This window comes from Nicotiana tabacum, chromosome 24, assembly GCF_000715075.1.
Source record: "Nicotiana tabacum cultivar K326 chromosome 24, ASM71507v2, whole genome shotgun sequence".
In the NCBI taxonomy this organism is placed as follows: domain Eukaryota; kingdom Viridiplantae; phylum Streptophyta; class Magnoliopsida; order Solanales; family Solanaceae; genus Nicotiana; species Nicotiana tabacum.
This window is the reverse complement of record NC_134103.1, coordinates 104,373,718-104,396,235: the sequence shown is the minus strand read 5'-3', so window position 1 is coordinate 104,396,235 and position 22,518 is coordinate 104,373,718. Positions and strand designations below refer to the sequence as shown.

At 36.3% G+C, this 22,518-nt stretch overlaps 1 pseudogene; it reads left to right on the top strand.

The window, feature by feature from the left end:
- Nucleotides 1-111: 111 nt before the first annotated feature.
- Nucleotides 112-1,759, top strand: LOC107767154 (alkane hydroxylase MAH1-like; annotated as a pseudogene).
- The last annotated feature ends 20,759 nt before the right edge of the window (nucleotides 1,760-22,518 follow it).

Below are 22,518 nucleotides of genomic sequence, written 5' to 3'. Positions count from 1 at the left end.
TATAATTAAATTACGACTTTCTTTATAAAACGTATGGTTCCTCTCCTTCAGATAAAAGATATAGACCTGAACTTTAACAAGTTCTCTCTCTCATGTTCCATATCTTTTCCAATGGATGTCCTTGATTTTTCTCTTTTTCTCCTTTTTACCATTTCACTTATTCTACTTGGTACCTTACAAATAAATGGTGGAAAAGCTCTCTGCCAATCAATTGGCCTCTCGTTGGAATGCTGCCTGGGCTTATTCGATATGCTCATCGTGTCCATGAATTTGCAACTGATGTTCTTATAGAAACTATGGGCACAGTTGAGTTCCACGGTCCTGTTCTTGCCAACTTGAACATGTTAATTACTAGCGAACCTGCAAATATCAACCATATACTTGGTAGAAATTTCTCAAACTATCCAAAGGGGCTTGAGTACCGTAAAATATTCGATATATTAGGAAATGGGATTTTCAATGTTGATTATGAGCTATGGGAGATTCATAGGAAGACCACTATGTCCTTAATGAGTCATGCCAAGTTCCGAATTTTATTAGAGAGGAACACGTGGGACACTATTGAAAAAGGACTTCTACCAATTCTTGATGCCTTTGCTAGACAAGGCACCACATTCGATTTGCAAGATATTTTTCAAAGATATAGTTTTGATGCTATTATCAAACTGTTACTTGACCATAATCCAAGAAGTTTATCCATTGGTTTGCCTCATGTTCCATGCGAAAAGGCATTCAATGATGTTATGGATGCAATTTTTTGCCGACATATATTGCCAGAAATCTGCTGGAAATTACCAAAATGGCTTCAAATTGGTAAAGAGAAGAAGCTCATTCAAGCATGGGAAGCTTTTGATCAGTTTCTATATCCTTGCATTTCACGTAAGCAAGAAAAGTTGATGAACAAAACAATCAAAGACGAGGACTTCGACATATTCACTGCCTATGTAATGGAACAATCGAGATTCGAGCAATATACAAGAATTTCTGAGGGACACTTTCTTGAGTTTGATATTTGCTGGGAGAGACACCACAAGTACAACTCTCACTTGGTTTTTCTGGCTCTTAGCCGAAAATCCCTTATCAGAGACAAGGATTAGAGAAGAAATTCAAGAGCAATTGCATCTAAAAGAAGATGATAACCTCAAGTTTTTCAACGTAGAAGAGTCACGAAAACTCGTTTATTTAGATGGTGCATTGTGCGAAGCTCTTCGGCTATTTCCACCAGTTTCAATTGAGCATAAAGTTCCACTTGATTATGACATCCTTCCGAGCGGTCACCGTGTCAGTCCAAACACGAGAATTGTGCTATCCTTTTATACAATGGGTAGAATGGAGAGTATATGGGGAAAAGATTGCTTAGAATTCAAGCCAGGGAGATAGATTTCAGTATTAGGAAAGATAAAACATGAGCCATCTTTCAAATTCCCAGCATTTAATGCTGGTCCAAGGACTTGTTTAGGGAGAGAAATGGGATTCATTCAGATGAAAATGGTGGCAGCCACAATCATACAAAATTACCATGTCCAACTAATGGAAGGTCAAACCATTTCCCCAAATGATTCTATTGTCCTTCAAATGAAAAATGGTCTGAAAGTTAGGCTCGTTAATAGGGTTCCTCTTCGGTTCAGCTAAGTGTCCATTCATAAATTGAAGTACCTTAATCAAAATAAAATGTTAAACTGATGGTGTATATGCATATGTGTATACTCTTTGTCCCTTTTTTTTTTATTTCACACCCGTATAATCTTGAACTATTTTAGAGAACTCAAATGAAGTTGTTTTCTTTCTTAATCTGCTTTAAGTTTGTTTTCTTTCTTTTATATATATATTATACAAGTTGTAATGAAGCAAAAACTAAACAAAATGGAATAGTTTTAAATTACTGTTGGCGGAGTTAAGATTTGAAACTTATTAATTTAGAACCTAATAACTAAAAAGGATTACAATCACAACTTCATAAGGTTCAAATCGTGACTCCGTATCTAATAGTAACATCAGGATAAAAAATAAACTAGAGCATAATATATGCTAATCAACGTCAGCTAAATTTGGAAAAACATGTAATAAAAGACGAGGCGGACTCCGAATAGTTTACGAATCTTAGGAAATCTTGTGAGAGAGCATTGCTGCCAACGACAGGCAAAAAGATCCAAACACAAAGTCTCTTAGCCAAATATCATTTACATTTTTTATCCTTTAAGAATAAATTTTATATTGGACAAATTTGTCATTTAATTAGATTTCTAATATTTAGGATTTTCAAAATTAATTAAAATTTTGCTTATTAACTCTTTTCTTATTTGACTACATAGAAAGTTTAAATTGATTTAAAATTTTACCTTATATAAACTCCTTTCCTAGTCAATTAACATTCTTCTATCACTAAAATTTTCGATTACTCATTATTCTCTTGGAGTACTATTTTTTAACAGCTTTGTTTAGGCGTTTAGCATGGAGCTTTAGGAACTTCAACTCCAATGCCGGACCAGGATTGAGCGACAATTGCATGAGCAGATACATTATGATTATTCGAACCATTAACGTGCATAAAGATGTAAACAAAAACTACCGAATCTTATGCACAATGAAGACACACATGTTTATAGCCTTCAAAATTAAAGAAAATCAGAACCAGCTAAATGTTTATGCAATTAAATTTGCATTATTATTTAACTCATGATCATGGTTAAGTATGTAGGAGTACATATTATTAAGTTTGTAGTCAAAATAGTGTTTGTGTAATTTTTAAAAAGTTTTTAGTTAGTGAAACAGAGTACACACGCAACGTGTGCAAAGACTGTATTTGATGATAGATGGTCGCGCTATACTAATCTTACACTTTCACAATTTTTCTTGTTTTCTAAGTGAAATACAGGTTTAGTCATAATTGTATTTCGAATGATTCCCACTCAAAGTCATGAAATAATATTTGATAATGAGTGGTGACCCTATCTTATAGTTTTTGACGGTTGAGTCCCTTACGGAGACGGAGTCATGACTAATTCAATTATGAGGTCACGTGCTTTTTGTTGTCTAATTTGTCTTCTATATAGTACACAACCACTAATTTTTGGATTAGTTGATATAAAAATTTGCTTTGCTATTAATTCAATGGAAAATGGCCAACAATATCTCTAACGTATTGAAAATGGCTCAAAAATACTTTTCGTTAACCTTTTGATTCGCAAATGCCCATAACGTTTGTTTTTGGGCTCAAACTTAATATTATATCTAATAGAAGGGTCAACAATACCCTTAACGTATTGAAAATGGTTCAAAAATACCTCTGTTAACCTTTTGGTCCGCAAATGCCCCTAACGTTTGTTTTTGGGCTCAAACTTAACCCTATATCTAACAGAAGTGTCAACAATACCCTTAACGTATTGAAAATGGTTCAAAAATACCTCTGTTAACCTTTTGGTCCGCAAATGCCCTTAACGTTTATTTTTGGGCTCAAACTTACCCCTATATCTAGTAGAACTAACCTGGTCAATTTTTTGACTTTAACTTCTCATGTGGTATTTTCTTAATCCGCCACGTATATTATTTGTATTAAATAAAACCCACATGTATCTTTTAAAATATCCAACGACCCTGACCCGCTCCTATATATTTGGACGGTCGGCTAAAAATAATTACATTCGCTAGTTAAATATATAAAAAATATACATTGATTATATATAAAAATATGTATATTATACATTAATATTTTAATATATATTTTATATGATATTATTTTTAGGAGAAATTATACGGTGTAGTGAGCCCAAAAACAAACGTAAGGGCATTTGCGGACCAAAAGGTTAACAGAGGGTATCTCTGAGCCATTTTCAATACGTTAGGGGTATTGTTGGCACTTCTGTTAGGTATAGGAATAAGTTTGAGCCCAAAAACAAACGTTAAGGGCATTTGTTGATCAAAAGGTTAACGACGGGTATTTTTGAGTCATTTTCAATACGTTAGGGATATTTTTGGCCCTTTTCCCGTTAATTCAATGCCTTTTGGCTATATATTTTTTAACTCGATGCCTTGTTTACTTAAATTTGTTTCTTGAGTGGTTAATATCTATTGTTTTTATTTTTTTTGTGTGTAGATCTACCTGAACCGAAACTAAGTTCTCTCTCCCTCTCTCATTTGAAAAAGAAACTCGCAATGAATGTTCTTGAATTTTCTCTTTCCCTCTTGATTATTATCGTATGTTTCACGTGTTCTACATGGTACCTTACAAGTAGATGGTGCAAAAGCTCAGTGCCAACAAATTGGCCTCTCGTTGGAATGCTACCTGCGCTTATTCAAAATGCTCATCGTGTCCATGAATGTGCAACTGATTTTCTTATAGAAACTATGGGCACAATTGAGTTCTGTGGTCCTGTTCTTGCCGACTTGAACATGTTAATTACCAGTGATCCTGCAAATATCTACCATATTCTTAGTAGAAATAGTGGGACCAGTCCCTAAATAAAATAAATAATTAGAAAAAAGGAAAAAAAAAAGAAAGAGAAGTTATTGGTTGAAATAAAGAAGAGTGGGTTGCTAGAAAAGAAAGAGATGTGATTGGTTGAAATAAAAAAGAGTGGGCTGCTGTAAAACTTGAACGGCTGTAACCAATTTGCAAACTTGCAAATTGGCAAGTAGGCAACATAATAGATTTTGATTGGATTTGGTGAGCAGTCGTTCAACTATAAATAGGGGAGGATGTTGCCTCATTTAAAATGCACCAAAATACAGAGAAGCTAAGCAGAAAGCAAAGCAGTGAGAGTAATCCACAGGTTGTTATTTGTGAGATAAATAATGAGTGTCAATATAATTGTAGTGAAGTGTTTTAAATAAAAAGTGTTATATCTTTCAAAATTATAGTAGTGTCTCTTGACACTACTAAGTTGTAATATTATAGTGGTAATATTGCTCCGCTCGTATATTGTATTTACCTCGCTAAAAGAGTTGGTATCGTTGTTACTCTCTTGTGTTATTATTATTTTTCGTGAATATTATTGGGCGGGATTATTATTTTTCCCAACAACGTAGTATCAAAGCCATGGCGGATAATGGTCCGCTATCTTTTCAGTACCCCGGTGTCACAAAAGATAATTATAAGAAATGATGTCTACGTATGAAAAATATTCTTGGCTCTCAGGATGTATGAAAAATCATAGACAGAGGGTATGCAAAATCCGATAATGAGGAAGCTCTACCTCAAAATGAAAAAGAGGTCTCACGCTCATCCACCAATGTTTTGATGATGCCATGTTTGAGAATGTGGCAGATGCTACCACCTCAAAGGAAGTTTGGGGAATTTTACAAAATTTTTTTCAAGGAGTTGACAAGATGAGGAAGGTAAAATTCAAACTCTAAGGGCTGATTTTAAAGTTTTAAAAAATAAAAGAATCCGAATGCATGTCGGATTATTGTTGAAAAGTGAAGACTGTTATAAACCAACTAAGAAGATACAGGGAGGACATAGAAGATGACCGTGTGGTAGAAAAGATCATTCACACTTTAACACCTAAATTTGAATTTGTAGTATGTGCTATTGAGGAGTCTAAAGATTTAGACTCTATGATGGTAGAGCAATTGGAGGGCTCTTTAGAGGCCCACGAAGAAAAGATCAAAAAGGAGACAAGAAGTGCCATTAGAGAAATTTCTAAAAACTCAAACATCCTTCAAGTATTATGGAGGTGAAAAGAGCTATCGAGGGAATGGATGGGGACGATACCGTGGCAGTTATGGAGGAGTAAGAAGTAACGATAATAACTTCAACAATGAAGTTAAAATCCACCAGACAATCAGAGGTCGTAGTCGTGGACATAGAGGAGGAAGAGGACCTGGCTACTACCAAGAAAATAATGGAAAAAGATATAAAAAATCAAAAATTGAGTGTTACAATTGTCATAAATTTGGTCATTACTCTTGGAAATGTCGTAGCAATGTTGAAGAAAAAGCTAACCTTGTTGACGACAAGAAAGAAGAATATGAGTCAACATTGTTGATGGCACTCAAGGAAGAAGACATGGATGATTGCAGCTCGTAGTATTTGGAAAATGGAGCAAGCAATTATATGTGTGGATGCAAAGAAAAATTTGTGGAGATCAATAACACGGTGAGAGGTAATGTATCCTTTGGACATGTGTAACGACCCGACTTGTCGTTTTGAGAATTTACGTTCCATTCAGTGACTTAAGATCCCGAGAAACTTCGTAATATGTATTATGAACTGCGTGTGGGGTCGAGTTTGATTTTCAGAAGATTTAGAATTTAATTGAAAGAACAATTCTCATTTATAAAACTTGAATTTCTAAAGTTTGATTGGAGATTTGACTTTTGAGCAAAATGACTTTGGAATGGAATTTTGATGATTCCAATAGGTTCGTATGGTAATTTTGGACTTAGGCGTATGTCTGATTTGGATTTGGAAGTCCGTAGGACAATTCGACGCATTTTGGCGAAAGTTAGAAAATGAAAGATTTTTAGAAAGTTTGACCGAGGAGTTGACTTTTTGATATCGGGGTTGGAATCTAGTTCTGAAAATTTTTATATATATGTTATGTCATTTATGACTTGTGTGCAAAATTTGAGGTCAATCACACTTGATTTGATAGGTTTCAGCATTGAATGTAGAAGTTGGAATTTGTTAGTTTCATGAGGCTTGAATTGGGGTATGATTCATATTTTTAGCATTGTTTGATGTGATTTGAGGCCTCGGCTAAGTCCGTAATATGTTTTGGGACTTGTTGTATGTTTGGACGGGGTCCCGAGGGCCTCAGATGAGTTTCAGAGTGGTTTCAGACCATTTCTATGGTATTTTAACTGCTGGTTTTTTTTGGTTACAACAGTCTGCATCGCAGAAATTTCTGCTGCACAGAGCTGAATTTGGAAGCTTATATCTCGTAATCTGTAAAGAATTTGGAGATGATCCAAAAATGAAAGTTGTATCCCTTTGAGTCTAGTTTCCCTAAATGTAAATCATTTATCATTTGAACATTTTTACAGAAAGTTATGATTGATTAACTGAAGCCTGGTACTGGAGTTGTTTTGCCTGGCAGTGTGCATCGCAGAAATTTCTGATGCAGATGACTAACTTTGGAAGCTTATATCTTGTAATCTATAAGGAATTTGACAATAATCCAAAAATAAAAGTTGTAGCACTTTGTTTTTAGTTTTCATAAATTTAAACCGTTTGGCAATTGGAGTTGGGTACAAAAAGGTATGGTTGATATACAACATGCTGTCTGGGAAGAGGTTTTGGAAGAGTTTGATATTTTGAGCATAAGCATGTAATGATCCAAAGGTCCATTTTTAGTTCTAGAGATCGAAATTCAATTTCCAGACTTCCGAGAGTTTGATAATGAATTATAGGAATGATCTGGAATGTTTGTCCTAATTTCATCAAGTCGCGATTGGGTTTTTAGCACGAAACACGAGTTAATTGTTTAATGAGCGAAATTGGTATCACATCGAGCAAATGAGCTCCGAATTGAGTTTTGATTGAACGATTAGGTTCATATTATTATTTGTTGACTTTTTTATGTGAATTTTTAAGTCGATATTATATTATCCGGAATTATTTCCGATGAATTTTAATGAAGTTATACAATTAATTTGTATAGATTTGAGCTGTCCGGAGGTCAATTCAAGCAAGAAGGCTATTTTAAAATATCGGCCTAACTTCAAAAAGGTAAGTGTTTTGCCTAACCTTGAGTAGAGGAATTACCCCTTAGGCATTGCATATTATGTGGAAAACTGTGTAATTGAAAATCATATACGCGAGGTGGCGAGTACGTACTTGGTTTATATGTGCAAATTATATCGGTTAAAATTCTTAGACGCCCTTATGTATTAAATTAGAAATTATTGGAACTTATTAAATCCTCTATTTTGTCATGCCTCAATCCTTGTTCGTCGAGTTTGTATTTTATATGATAATTTGGTGTGATTGCCACTTGGATTTTTATGTGAATTTCGTGTGTTTGTTGATTTGATATTTCTTGAAAATAATCAGATTATGGATTTTTCATATGCAAATAATTAATTAAATAAGTTTAAATTGAGGCGTTTATATATTTATCTAAAATTTAGTTTTAAGAAGGCGTTGTTCCTTGATGAATTATTTTCCAGCTCATGTTGTTGAAATTGATATTGAGTTATAAAGGTTGTAAATCATATTGAGGCAAATTGTTAAATTGTGAAATATTATTTTGTTGAGTTATTTACTCCCGACTATTTTTGTTAAGATTTTGTGTACATTATGGTCGAGCCATGGTATCCTTGTTGTGGAAAATAATGTGTTATTGATTTCTGTGGCAAGTTGTGATATTTGAGCACTTGATGTGCAATTTGTGATATGTTGTAATATTTGAGCATGTCACGACCCGAAATTCTCACCTTCGGACCGTGATGACGCCTAACATTTCACTTGCTAGGCAAGCCAACGTTAGAATAACATTATCTATTTTTAAAATAATTTTAAATTTATTAACAACAAGGAAGCAAATGCGGAAGGAATTTTGAAATAATCCCTAATAACAACGGTGCCTAAATACCATCCCAGAATTGGTGTCATAAGTGTACGAGCTTCTAGAATAAATACAAATAAAGGTCTGAATAATATAAAGCTGTCTGGAAATAAACACACAACTAAAGTACAATAGACGAAGACTTTAGAACTGCGGACGCCATGCAGTTATACCTCAACTCTCCTCTGATAGCTGAAATCCGACCAAGTCTATGGTACGCCGCTGGGACCAAGTCTAAAATCTGCACAAGAAGTGCAGGGTGTAGTATCAGTACAACCGACCCCATGTACTGGTAAGTGCGGAGCCTAACCTCGACGAAGTAGTGACGAGGCTAAGGCGGTTCACTTACATTAACCTGTACGCAATATTAGTAACAACAAAAATAATAGCAATAAATTAGGTAATTTATTTATAATAATTGAAGGCAACTCAGTAGTCATAACCAATTATCATTTTCATTATTTCTGTTGCAGCGTGCAACCTGCTCTCACAATATATCCACATTCAGTTCTGTTGCGACATACAACCCGCTTCTCCAACATATTCATTTTAATCAAGTCTGTTGCGGCGTGCAATCTGATCCTCCAATATTAACTTTTTAGCAAGTTTGTTGCGGCGTGCAACCCGATCCTCGAATATTGACTTTTAATAAGTCTGTTGCGGCGTGCAACCCGATCCTCCAATATTGACTTTTAATAAGTCCGTTGTGGCGTGTAACTCGATCCTCCAATATTGACTTTTAATAAGTCTGTTGCGGCGTGCAACCCGATCCTCCAATATTAACTTTTAATAAGTCTGTTGCGGCGTGCAACCCGATCCTCCAATATTGACTTTTAATAAGTCTCTTGTGGCGTGCAACCCGATCCTCCAATATTAACTTTTAATAAGTCTGTTGCGGCGTGCAACCCGATCCTCCAATATATTCATTATAATCAATCATGTTGCGGCGTGCAACCCGCACCTCCAATATTTTCATTTACCAATTCTTATAGAAGAAATTTTCCCAATAAATATAACAATTAATATAAAATTACGAGATAACAAGCATACAATAATTATGGTTTAATTATGAAGCAAACAATGACAAATAGCAAATTATTATGGAAATCAGGGACCAAATAGGCAGTTTAATATTTATTATGCTAAATGTCAAATAACAATTAAGGCACATAATTCAAATAGCATGTAACAATTAATGCAGGAATTCAAGAATTTATATTTGCAAAGAATAAGAGAGAAACAATTATTATAATAATTAATTTATGATTAAAAATAATTTATGATTTTTCAAGTAAGCAGGCAAACAATTAATTTGACGACGTATAGACACTCGTCACCTCGCCTATACGTCGTTTACATGCAATTCACATAACAAACAATTTAAGGGTTCTATTCCCTCAAGTCAAGGTTAACCCCGACACTTACCTCGCTTTGCAAATTCCAATCAATTATTCAACCACAGCTTTTCCTTTTAAATTTGCCTCCGAAAGCTTCAAATCTATTCACAAACAATTCAATATATTCAATACTAATCATAGGAATTAATTCCATATGAATTTACAAATTTTTTGGATAAAAATTCGAAATTCATTAAAATATTCGGCAGTGGGACCCACGTCTCAAATCCCGGAAAAGCTCACGAAATCCGAACACCCGTTCCGATACGAGTTCAACCATACCAAATTTGTCCAATTCCGATATCAAATGGACCTTCAAATCTTAATTTTTCATTTTTAGAAAGTGCAAAAAATCCAATTTCTTCCATCTAAATCTGAAATAAATGATGAATATAGACATGGATTTGTGAAATACAATCACTATATGATAAAGAACACTTACCCAGTTCGAAATCGTGAAAAACTCCTTTGAAATCGCCCCTAAGCTGAGTTATAATTGAGGGTTTGTGAAAAATGGGAAAAATCCCGTTTTTGGTTCTGTTTTAAGTCACAGGGGTCAGGCCTTCTTCGCGTTCGCAAAGGGCCTGTCACGTTCGCAATGAGTAGCAGCCCGTGGCTTTCGCATTCGCGAGTCCTCCTTCGCTTTCGTGAAGGTTTCCTCCCCGGCCTTCGCGTTCGCGAGGAATAGCTCGCGTTCGCGAGGCATAGCTCGCGTTCGCGCTGAAGGAATGATCGACTCTCCCCCAGGTGTGCCTAACACTACGCGTTCGCGAGGAGATGGTCGCGTTCGCGAAGGGTAATTCCCCCATAGCTTCGCGTTCACGACCAAGCCTTCGCGTTCGCGAAGAAGAAAAATCCAGCTGCCCAGTTTACTCTTCGCGTTCGCGAGAGTACCTTCGCGAACGCGAAGAAGAACATGCGAGAACACCTGCTGCAGCAAAATACCAGATTTTAAAGTCTAAAACATCTCATAGCCTATCCGAAACTCACCCGAGCCCTCAGGGATCCAAACCAAACATACACACAGGTTCTAAAACATCATATGAACTTGCTCGCACGATCGAATCGCCAAAATAACACCTAGAACTATGAATCCGACACCAAATCAAAGGAAGTTTTCAAGAAAACTTTAAAACTTAATTTTTTACAATTGGACGTCCGAATCACGTCAAATCAACTCCGATTCTCACCAAATTCGGCAGACAAGTCATAAATATTATAGTGGACCTATATCAGGATCCGAAACCAAAATACAGACCCGAGGACAATAAATCCAACATCAGTAATTTCTTAGAAATCATTAAGCTTTCAAGCTTTTAAATTTTCATCAAAATTCCATATCTCGAGCTAGGGACCTCAGAATTCAATTCCGGGCATATTCCCAAGTCCCAAATCATGATATGGACCTATCAAAATTTTCAAAACACTAATCCGGATCCGTTTGCTCAAAATGTTGACCAAAGTCAACTTAGTTGAGTTTTAAAGCTCTATTTCCCATTTTAATCCATTTTTCACATAAAAACTTTTCGAAAAATTGTACGGACTGCGCACGCAAGTCAAGGAATGATAAATGGTACTTTTTGAGGTTTCTAAACACATAATTACTTTTTAAAATTAAAGATGATATTTTGGGTCATCACAGAGCACTTGATGTGCAATTTGTGATATGTTGTAATATTTGAGCACTTGAGGTGCAATTTATGATATGTTTTGATATTTGAGCACTTGATGTGCAATTTATAATATGTTGTGATGTTTGAGCACTTGAGGTGCAAGTTGTGTTATGCTGTGATAATTGGGCACTTGATGTGCAAATTGTGATATTGATACGCATGCGGTAGTATAAGGTCTGGGTGTTGAAACGCATGTGGTGAGATAAGGGAGGCTTGATATGCGCGGCTAGTAGGGGAACTACTAGAAGCCATGCGGTGTGATAAGGGTGGCTAAATGCGGGATGCTATTTCAAAAAAACTGATTTTAAAAACTAAATGTGAAGGCTCCCGCGATGATATAAGGAAATATTTGAAATTTATTTATGATTTGGAACTACGAAGCTATACTTCAGGAGTGCCCTTTTGTTGAAATTTATTTATGGCTGCAGTTGCCTTTGGTTATTTTATTTTTTCGTGATATGTAAATTTGTGTGATCTTCTGTGACGTATTATTTGATTTTATTATGTGTTTTGTTTTTCTTGTTGTATTGTGTTGGCTTTGGCTCTTCATACGTGATTCTGAGGATTTGTGTTTCTGGTTTTTACTGGTTTTCGAGGTTTGAGTTGTTTCGAATAAAAGAAATTGATATTATATTTTAATTTAATAAATTTTACATCCAAATCAATAGCTATCAGATGCTTCATTTTAGTTGAAATGTCGTTTTCTTCACCCAAACGAGTTCAAAAATAAACTCATTTCTTTGTTGATTTCTTACTTGGTTTAAAAATTGTAAACATACTTTACTGAAAATAAATTGATCCTGTGGATCTTATATACGTTGATATTTTGGTACATGAGTTATCCGTGCGGTTGTAATAGAGATATGGGCACGAGGTGCTGTGAAAATATGAAAGTGGGCTGAGACCCGTGTTTTATGATTATGAAATGAGGTGTCACAAAGTGACTTTTATTTGAAAGAATTAAATTCGAGAGATTTTTATTGGAAAAACTTATATGTGAAATATTTATATTTGAAGGACTTGATTAATTGGTTGTACTTGTGTTCCTTATTCGTTTGAGCAATATTTTTGGTGTTCTTATTGCCTTGTTCATATCCCTGATTGATCTTTATTTTCGTCACTGCTACTTGTTTTCTATTATCCCTGTATATCACTATATTGCACAGGTTAAATGACTAGTGAGCGTCTTGATTGTACCTCGTCACTACTCCATCGAGGTTAGTCTTGATACTTACTGGGTACCGACTGTGGTGTACTCATGCTACACTTCTGTACATTATTTTGCATAGCCAGGTATTGGAGATATCAGATTCGGACATAGATTAGAGTGTGATCGCAAGGATGCAATGTAGGGCTGCTTGGTTGTCACTCAATATTACCAGTCTTGGAAGGTTTTTATATTTGTTTCCGCTTTTGGTTTCGACACTTGTATTAATTATAATATATATATAAAAAAGCTTGAAATGTAATTGTAATCGGCTTACCTAGTCTTAGAGACTAAGTGCCATCACGATGCCTGTGGTGGGATTTTGGGTCGTGACAAGATGCCTCAAAGATTCAAATCGAAGGGATAAGTATAATTCTGATATCATGTAAAGATGGTAGTCACAAGCTAATTCAAGATTTTTATTATGTGCCAAAATTAAAAAGTAATATTTTTGAGTTTGGGCCAACTTCTTGAAAAGGAATATGACATCCACATGAAAAATATGCATCTTTGGCTTAGAGATTGATGTGGAATTCTAATTGCTAAATTTCATATGGCAAATAATAGATTATTCTCTCTGAATCTTAAAACAATTGATGTAAAGTATTTGAAGGCTAATGTGCAAGATGACTGTCACGACCCAAAATCCAACTAGTCGTAATGGAACCAAACCCAACCTGTTAGGTAAGTCAATTACCAACTATCCAATTCCAATAATAATCATTAAAAAAATTTAAGTTAATATAGGTCTTAATCTTATACAATCCCTAAGAACTGGTAGTATAAATCATGAGCTTCTAAGAATAGAGTATAAAAATAAAAATGGAATAAATACATAGTCTGTTTGAATAATACATAAACAAAGCTTTTATAAATCTAAGGCTACCATGAACAAGAGGCAGCTACAACAGGAACGCAGGTACATCTTCAACTCCCGCAACCATCGAGCACAACAACAACAGCAGCCAACATCTGCACGCAATATGCAGAAGTATAGTATCAGTACAACCGACCTCATGTACTGAGTAAGTAACAAACCTAGCCTTAGTTTGAAAGTAGTGACGAGCTTCCACCAAGGTCGGGTCCACAACTAATAGTCCACAACAGTCCATAACAACATAAAGCAAATAATACCAGAAGTAACTCAGAGATAAAATGCTCAGCCAAATCATGATTTCAAAAAAAAAATAAAATAATAATAGTTCTTCGTTTCAAATACATCAGTGAAAACCCAAATCGTTTGCCAAAGTTGCCAAAAATATGAATAGTTTGAAAACAATAAATTTCTCCCAAAATCTTTTCAATAATAAATAAGATATTTTATTTTCCTTCCGGATAACCCGTGTAAAACAAATGCATCACTATGCCCATCAGTCAAAATGTGTGAGAAATCAATAATGATGTGATGTTGTACAACATGAGAAAAATACATTCCTATGCATGTATGTCATGTGTGCATGCCAATGCGATGCAACTCAGTGATAAAAATTATTAACAGCCCCTCGGGCAGAACATCACTCATATACAACCCCTCGGGAAAACCTCACAGTCACTCATGCCACTCGGGCATACCTCACAGTCACTCATGCCACTCGGGCCGGGCATACCTCACAGTCACTCATGCCACTCGGGCATACCTCATAATAACACATGCCTCCCAGTCGCTCAGCACTCGGCACTCGCACTCAATAGGTAACTGCGCTCACTGAGGGTATGTACAGACTCCGGAGGGGCTCCTTCAGCCCAAGCGCTATAATCTGCACGGATAACTCACGTGCTGCACGGACAACTCACGTTCTATAATAATAAAGTATATAAAGCATACTGCAGGCAGGCAACCTCGATCCACAATAATCCTCACAATCAGGCCCTCGGCCTCACTCAGTCATCAATCTCTCCAGTCTCTCGGGCTCACAATGTCATAAAAATAGCCCAAAAATAATGATATGATGTATCAATAAATAACAATAGAGACTGAGATATGATATGCAATGAAATGAATATGACTGAATATGAATTTATAATTTAAAACAAATAATTCACAGCAATATGACATCTGTGGATCCCAATAATACTGGCACATAGCCTCAACAGTATTTTTAATATGCTTTTCAGCTCAATTTCTTTAACTCATAAAACCGCATGGAAAATGCCAAGATCATTTAAATCCAAAATTCCACAGAAACAATTATGCCACAATTTCTATAGTGCACGCCCACACGCCCGTCACCTAGCATGTGCGTCACCTCCTTACAATTCACAAAATACATATATTCAGGGTTCATACCCTCAACTCCAAGATTATAAGAATTACTTACCTCGAACAAGCCTAATCCAATGTCGAGCAAGCTAAACAATGCTCCAGAAATCCCATTATGTGCGTATCAACTCCCTAATGACTCGAATCTACCATAATTAATTTGATTCAGTCCACACAATTTATAGGAATTAATTCCATAATAAAATGCTAATATTTTCCAAAAATTTCGAAATTACGCCCCAAATATCACTTGCGGGGCCCACATCTCGAAATCCGATGAAACTCACAAAATAGGACAACCCATCAAATTATAAGTTTAACCATACTAATTTCACTCAAATCCGACTTAAAATCGGTATTCAAACTTGAAAAATTCATTTTCTGACATTATAGAAATTTTCTTCTATTTCTCTTGAAGATTCAATTATCTTACACAAAAAATGAAGATTAATTCATGGAATATAATCACAAGGGAGTTAAGAACATTTACCCCAAGTTGTGTGGAAAATTTCTTCTCCAAAATCGCCCAACCCGAGCTCCAAAATCCGAAAATGGGTGAAAATGTCGAACCCTCGAATTTAAGGTTCTGTCCCAGCAATTTCCGCATCTGCGGACAAGGGATCGCATCTGTGGGAAAAATCTAGCTTCTGCGAGAACAGCTTGGCCAGCCATAATCGCTTCTGCGATGCCAAGGACCGCACCTGCGCTCGCGCTTCTGCGCTCAAAGGTTTGCACCTATGCTCGTACTTGTGGGCTCGCAGATGGTTAACTCCTTCGCACCTGTGCCCTGCCCAGGCTAGCCCAGCTCCGCTTCTGCATAAAAAGGGCCGCATATGTGGCACCACACCTGCGGCCAATTCCTCGCAGGTGCGATCACACCAGAAGACAAAAATTTTCTAGATTTCTTCCAAGTCCGAATTTGATCCATTAACCATACGAAACTCACCTGAGCCCCTCGGGACCCCGTCCGAACATACCTACAAGTTCCATAACATAACACGGACCTACTCGAGGCCTCAATTCATATCAACCAACATCAAAACGACGGATCGCTCCCCAAATAAAAAACTATGAACTTTGAACTTTCAAATTCTACGTCTTGCGTCGAAACACATCAAATCAATCTGGAATGACTTCAAATTTTGCACACAAATCACTTTTCACATTACGGACCTATTCCAATTTCCTGAATCGGATTCCGACCTCGATATCAAAAAGTCAACCCCCCGGTCTAATTTCCCAAAAAATCATCCTTTGGCATTTCAAGCCTAATTCCTCTATGGACCTCCAAATAATTTTTCGGACACGCTCCTAAGTCAAAAATCACCGTACAGAGCTATTGGAATCATCAAAACTCCATTCCAGGGTTATTTACACATAAGTCCATATCCGGTCACTATTTTAACTTAAGCTTTAAACCTTGGAACTAAGTGGTCCAATTCATTCCAAAACCTTACCGGACCCGAACCAATTTCCCCGGTAATTCACACAACAACTGTAAAGTAACATTTGAGCAGTAAATTGAGAAACGGGATTGTAATACTCAAAACGACTGGCCGGGTCGTTACATTCTCCCCCACTTAAACATACATTCGTCCTCGAACGTGCCAAGAGTTATTTCAAAACTACCACATCATTGTTCCATCTTACCACGCTCGTACCCGGGGTGATCCCACGCCACCCTATTTCGTGTAAATTGTATAGGCCTAATAACACAACATAATTAAAAATCATTACTTCAACCTTAGCCCATAAACCTTGGAATTCAATTTCCAACATTCAGAATTTCTTTTCAAGACCTGAATCTCATATCAACACATTGTATGAGTCTGAATAAGCTGTATTGAGCCATAACCATAACCCAGATATAATCACTTAACATACTACACAACTTGCATGTTCGCAACACCATTTTCTATCACATTAACTACTCTAAAGTAACCCGGTAATAGTATTAAACCCCATATCAAACAAAACTTCATTCTAAAACATTTGCACACTGCTGATAATGAAAGAAACACGCAGAAATATCAAGACCCCTTATCAGATCAATAAGTAATGGAGCTTTCTCGCCCTAACCAGAACCATAATCACTTTCTAAGCCGAATTTCAATATTATCTTTCCGAATATACCCTTTCAAACCTAATAGTACTCATTATAGGTCCAATGACCTTATATTATTAAACGCAACTATCCCACATATACGCCATATCAATATAGCTTCAGCCACCACTGCGCAATCCGTGCACAAAAATATTGGAGATGTCTCAAGAAAGAGAACTATATTGCAAGTTCAACAAGCACCACCACAACCACAATGTTACAACCAACTCCTCAAATTTTGCGGCGAGGATAACCGTAGGCGCATATGCACAATTGCCATGTGCACAATTGTAGAGGAAGGAAATTAATGAATCAGATAAATTATCATAGAAATAAAATTCCCATACATGGTACGGATGACTCACGTGCAATAATATGAATCGCCCGGCATGGTCACATGCCTCTAATCCCAGCATATCATACAAGAGCAATTAAACAAGTACACGTATATATGATAATGAAATAAGATTCTCATGCTCCTGGACTAGTATAAATGCCATAGTGCAAGCATGTGTAAAGTCCACTATCACACTTCAAATCGGCAATTTAACGCAGAAATAGTAACTACCCCATTTATTCAGAGAATTAGCCTCTTTGTAACCACAAGTGTAGCCCTGATAGTTCTCAACAAAGGTAAGAACACAAGAAACATTATAACTTCATGCTTAACAGTCAACTCTAGGAAAATCATAGCCTAAGCATTCTTTCGAGTATAAATACCTGCCCCAATGGCCGCACATTGGCTCAAACCTCACATATATGCACACTTATAGTGCATAGATATCACAAATAATTAACGCAACTAGTGCATCAACTAAGTTAAAATAAAATACTCATCTCAAATAGGCCACAACCCGAAACAATATACTTCAGAGAATTCTCAGTCTCCAAATTCATCGAACACATGAATCACCGTATTTGATCCGAACTCCAGCACTAAAATGACTAACACATCTTCCATTCACGATAATCCCATGAGGAATACTTTCATAATTCTTCCGTGCCACATAGCATTAATTTGAATATCAACAGTCTATCAACCAGGTGAGTATTGTAATATCGATGAACATCCGTAGGTCAAAACACAACGCGCCTTCTGAAATGCGCACCCTTCTCAGGAATTACCAAGCATTTATAACACTCATCGAAATATCTGAAACTGACCATGCTGTCCAACATTCGTTATCTTCTCTTCAAGACTGAACTGTCACCCTGTATATGTAAATCCTAATCCCGCACAACACACCACATCTATTATGCCATCATGTGAAAAGCACAAAAATTTTATTATCAACTTTGAGTCACCAACAATTTACATACCCTATTAGTTAGAAACCGTTCTCTTGCTTCTTTCCAGTAGGAAATCACAATACACAACATGTTCTCCACATCGATAGAAAAGTATCTGATTCAAACCATGGTAGAAACCATCATAAACACTTTGAAATCCATCTGCACATAACCAAGCTATTAGAACTAAATTCCTCTAACTCGACTAAACCACGTAGGTCACCAAAACCCAAGAATAGTGCCACCAAAACATCTGTAAAGTCTTACCACGTCGTAATTACCCAAAGGACCGATCCTACCATTACCATACTAGTCCCGCCTACTACCTAGTTGTCCTATTTCTCCGAGTCCCTTCCGAATTTGCCTTCCGATTGATACTTGTCCTTGCTAAAACGCCTTGATCTTTAGACATACTCACACTACAAACCTTAGCATAGAACCACAACGCCCTACGGCCCTTAAGCAACTGTATTCTTCTTAAGCACCTCCATAAATACCACAACTGTAACACTCACTCTGAAAATACCTTATGTGAATTTAAAATTGTTCTTCTTACCTTCCTTATACTGAAACATAGAGTCCCTAGTCATACAGAAATTCCGCAAGTCCAGTCTCCATTAAATGCAAATCTCAGATTTTATTCATACCCAAGTCCGAAAACATTCTCAATTGCTATATATGATCCTCGAACCTATTGGACTTTCTCGTGAGTCTCCCCCTTTGTTCAAATCCAAATTACACCGCCCAAATGAGCCAAGAGACACGTGCCCCATTAGCACCACAATACTCAAAGAAGTAACTCTACTTTAACACCACATATAAAATTCATACTCCGTGCACACTACATCATTCACCAATAACAACTCACTCATCCCACAAATTTCATATACTCATACGTGCAATATAATCCTTAACCGGGAATTTCCTTATTCGAATCATCATCGATCTCAACTTGTGCAAGTCATAGCTAACCCACAAGTATGCCTAAGACCAAAATTAAAATTTAACACCTAACCATTAAATCAAATTATCAATAGCAGACTTCCCCACTTGGCTCAAAGCCATATATTAAAACATTCCATAACTCACAATACCAATACTATCTTACTGCCATAATGCCATATTCAGTCCAATGAAACTTCTTCCCAAGTTCATACAACGCAAACCATAAAAATACCTCAATCATCCGTTAAGCTCGTAATCATCCTCTTAACACACAAGTCAACTTTCTCAACCAGATTCTGATTCAAATCTCCACCCATACACCCCATCGGCAGAAAAGAAATTCTCTACTCATATCATAAGGAATACACCTACGTAGATTACTCCGCAGGGGATAACCCACCTACTTAGCCTCAAACTGGTATCTTGTTATACCCTTTCGCAGTCACAATTACTATGCAATCACTTAATCTATCTGAGTCCAAACTCATTACCCAGACATGAGAGTTTGGTCTGTCCCAAAATTTAACAATGTGAAAGATCCTTCAAAACATTCATTACACGAGACTGTTCATCACATTAAATCAAAAATCAAGAACCTAATGGCCTTTCCTTTATATTTCAATTAAACACTTCTCATCATATTCCAATCGTCTTAACACATTCCGCGATTATATCATACCTATCATACCGCTATTCCACCGCTCGTCGAGACACAAATTCCACTGTAGGGTCATTACCGGACATATAAGTCCAATTGTACGAGTTACAACTGAAGCTACCGAGCTTAAGCTACTGTCTAAACTTGGCCTCAAGTCCTCCAGACTGGCCCATCACAAAAACATAGAATACTCATCTCGAACTTTGTTCATGGAATCACAAACCGGTGATGTACAACTGATACTGAGCACTCATGTGCGCATACGAATACATGGAAGGAATTCAAAGAGTTTATGTCTCAAGCTAAATCAATCTCGCACGATAAGGAAAGAAAGATGGGAAGTATATATCCTAAATGCCATGTAGCCTCTCGAAGGTAAGTATGGACGTCATCATAACTAGACACTTGCTCATGACTTGTAGAACCTATGAACCTAAAGCTCTGATAATATTTTGTCACGACCCAAAATCCAACTAGTCGTGATGGCACCTAACCTAACCCGTTAGGTAAGCCAATTACCTACTATCCAATTTCAATAATAATCATTAAAGCAATTTAAGTGAATAATATACAATCCCCAAGAACTGGTAGCACAAATCATGAGCTTGTAAGAATAGAATATACAAAGCGGAAATGGAATAAATACATAGTCTGTTTGAATAATACATAAACAAAGCTTTTATAAATCTAAGGCTACTCTGAACAAGAGGCAGCTGCAACAGGAACGCAGGTACATATTCAAGTCCCGCAACCATCGAGCACATCAACAACAGCAGCCAACATCTGCACGCAATGTACAGAAGTGTAGTATCAGTACAACCGACCCCATGTACTGAGTAAGTAACAAACCTAGCCGTAGTTTGTAAGTAGTGACAAACTTCCACCAAGGTCGGGTCCACAATCAATAGTCCACAACAGTCCATAACAATATAAAGCAAATAATACCAGAAATAAAATGCTCACCCAAATCATGATTTCAAAAATAATAATAATAATAATAGTTCTTCCTTTCTAAAACATCAGGGAAAACCCAAATCGTTTGCCGAAGTTGCCAAAAATATGAATAGTTTGAAAACAATAAATTTGTCCCAAAATCTTTTCAATAATAAATAAGATGTTTCATTTTCCTTCCGGATAACCCGTGTAAAACAAATTCATCACTATGCCCATCAGTCAAAATGTGTGAGAAATCATGAATGATGTGATGTTGTACAACATGAGAAAAATATATTCCTATGCATGTATGTCATGTGTGAATGCCAATGCGATGCAACTCTGTGATAAAAATCATAAACAGCCCCTCGGGCAGAACATCACTCATATACAGCCCCTCGAAAAAACCTTACAGTCACTCATGCCTTTCGGGCATACCTCACAGTCACTCATGCTACTCGGGCATACCTCACAATAACACATGCCTCCCAGTTACTCAATACTCGGCACTCGCACTCAGTAGGTGCCTGCGCTCACTGGGGGTGTGTACAAACTCCGAAAGGGCTCCTTCAGCCCAAGCGCTATAATCTGCACGGATAACTTACGTGCTGCACGGACAACTCACTGTGAACAACTAATTTTTGACCACACTCAAAATCTATACTATTTTAGTGTAAATATGTGCTTTATGTCTAATCTTGATATTTTAAATATTTATCTCACTTTTAGTAGAGTTTATAAAAACTACAAAAATATTCACACTTTTAAAATACATATTTTTTTTTCTATTTGTAAAGAGAAAAAAACTACTTGGTTTCATATAATTAGAATTTTAATAAGTAAGTTATAGTATCTTTCTTAGTATAATTTAAACTATAATGTAAATATTTAGTTTTCTTATGTATATAATATTTAAATTTAAAAGTAGCTGACTAATATTTTTAGCTATACATTTTACTTTCTCTTTTGTTCATTTAGAAAAAAAAAAAAACAACTAACGAGAAGAACAAAAGTAAGGTACAAAAGAATATTATCCTAACTAATCACCCATGATCTGCTCACCCCAATCCTCATTTCCCTAACCCCCCACTTTGCACGTCTCTCCCCCACTTTGCACGTCTCACACACACTCAATTCCACTTTTTCACTTTAAAACCCCACGTTCCCCACTCAAAATTAGACGAAGAAGATTTTAAAAAAAAAAAAAACTATTAATATTCTTCTTTATATAGAAAAAGACGGACAGGGCAAAGAAAATTATTTTTTTTTGGGGAGGAAAAAGAGAGAAAACTTTGAACAGGAGAAAAAGAGAGGAGGAGCATTAGAGACGATCGGATAGAAAAATCAGTAACTAAAAATAGCATTGTTCTTTAGAGTAAAAATCACTTGGAGATAAATTATTCGGTGGACTTATTAGGTTCATAGTCGAAAATCGAAGTATCCTTCGTGGTTTTAAATTCGCAGTTTCAACGCAGCAGATTGTAGATATTTTCTTTGTTTGAAATCTTACAAAAGGTAACACTCAGCCTCATTTGTTAGTT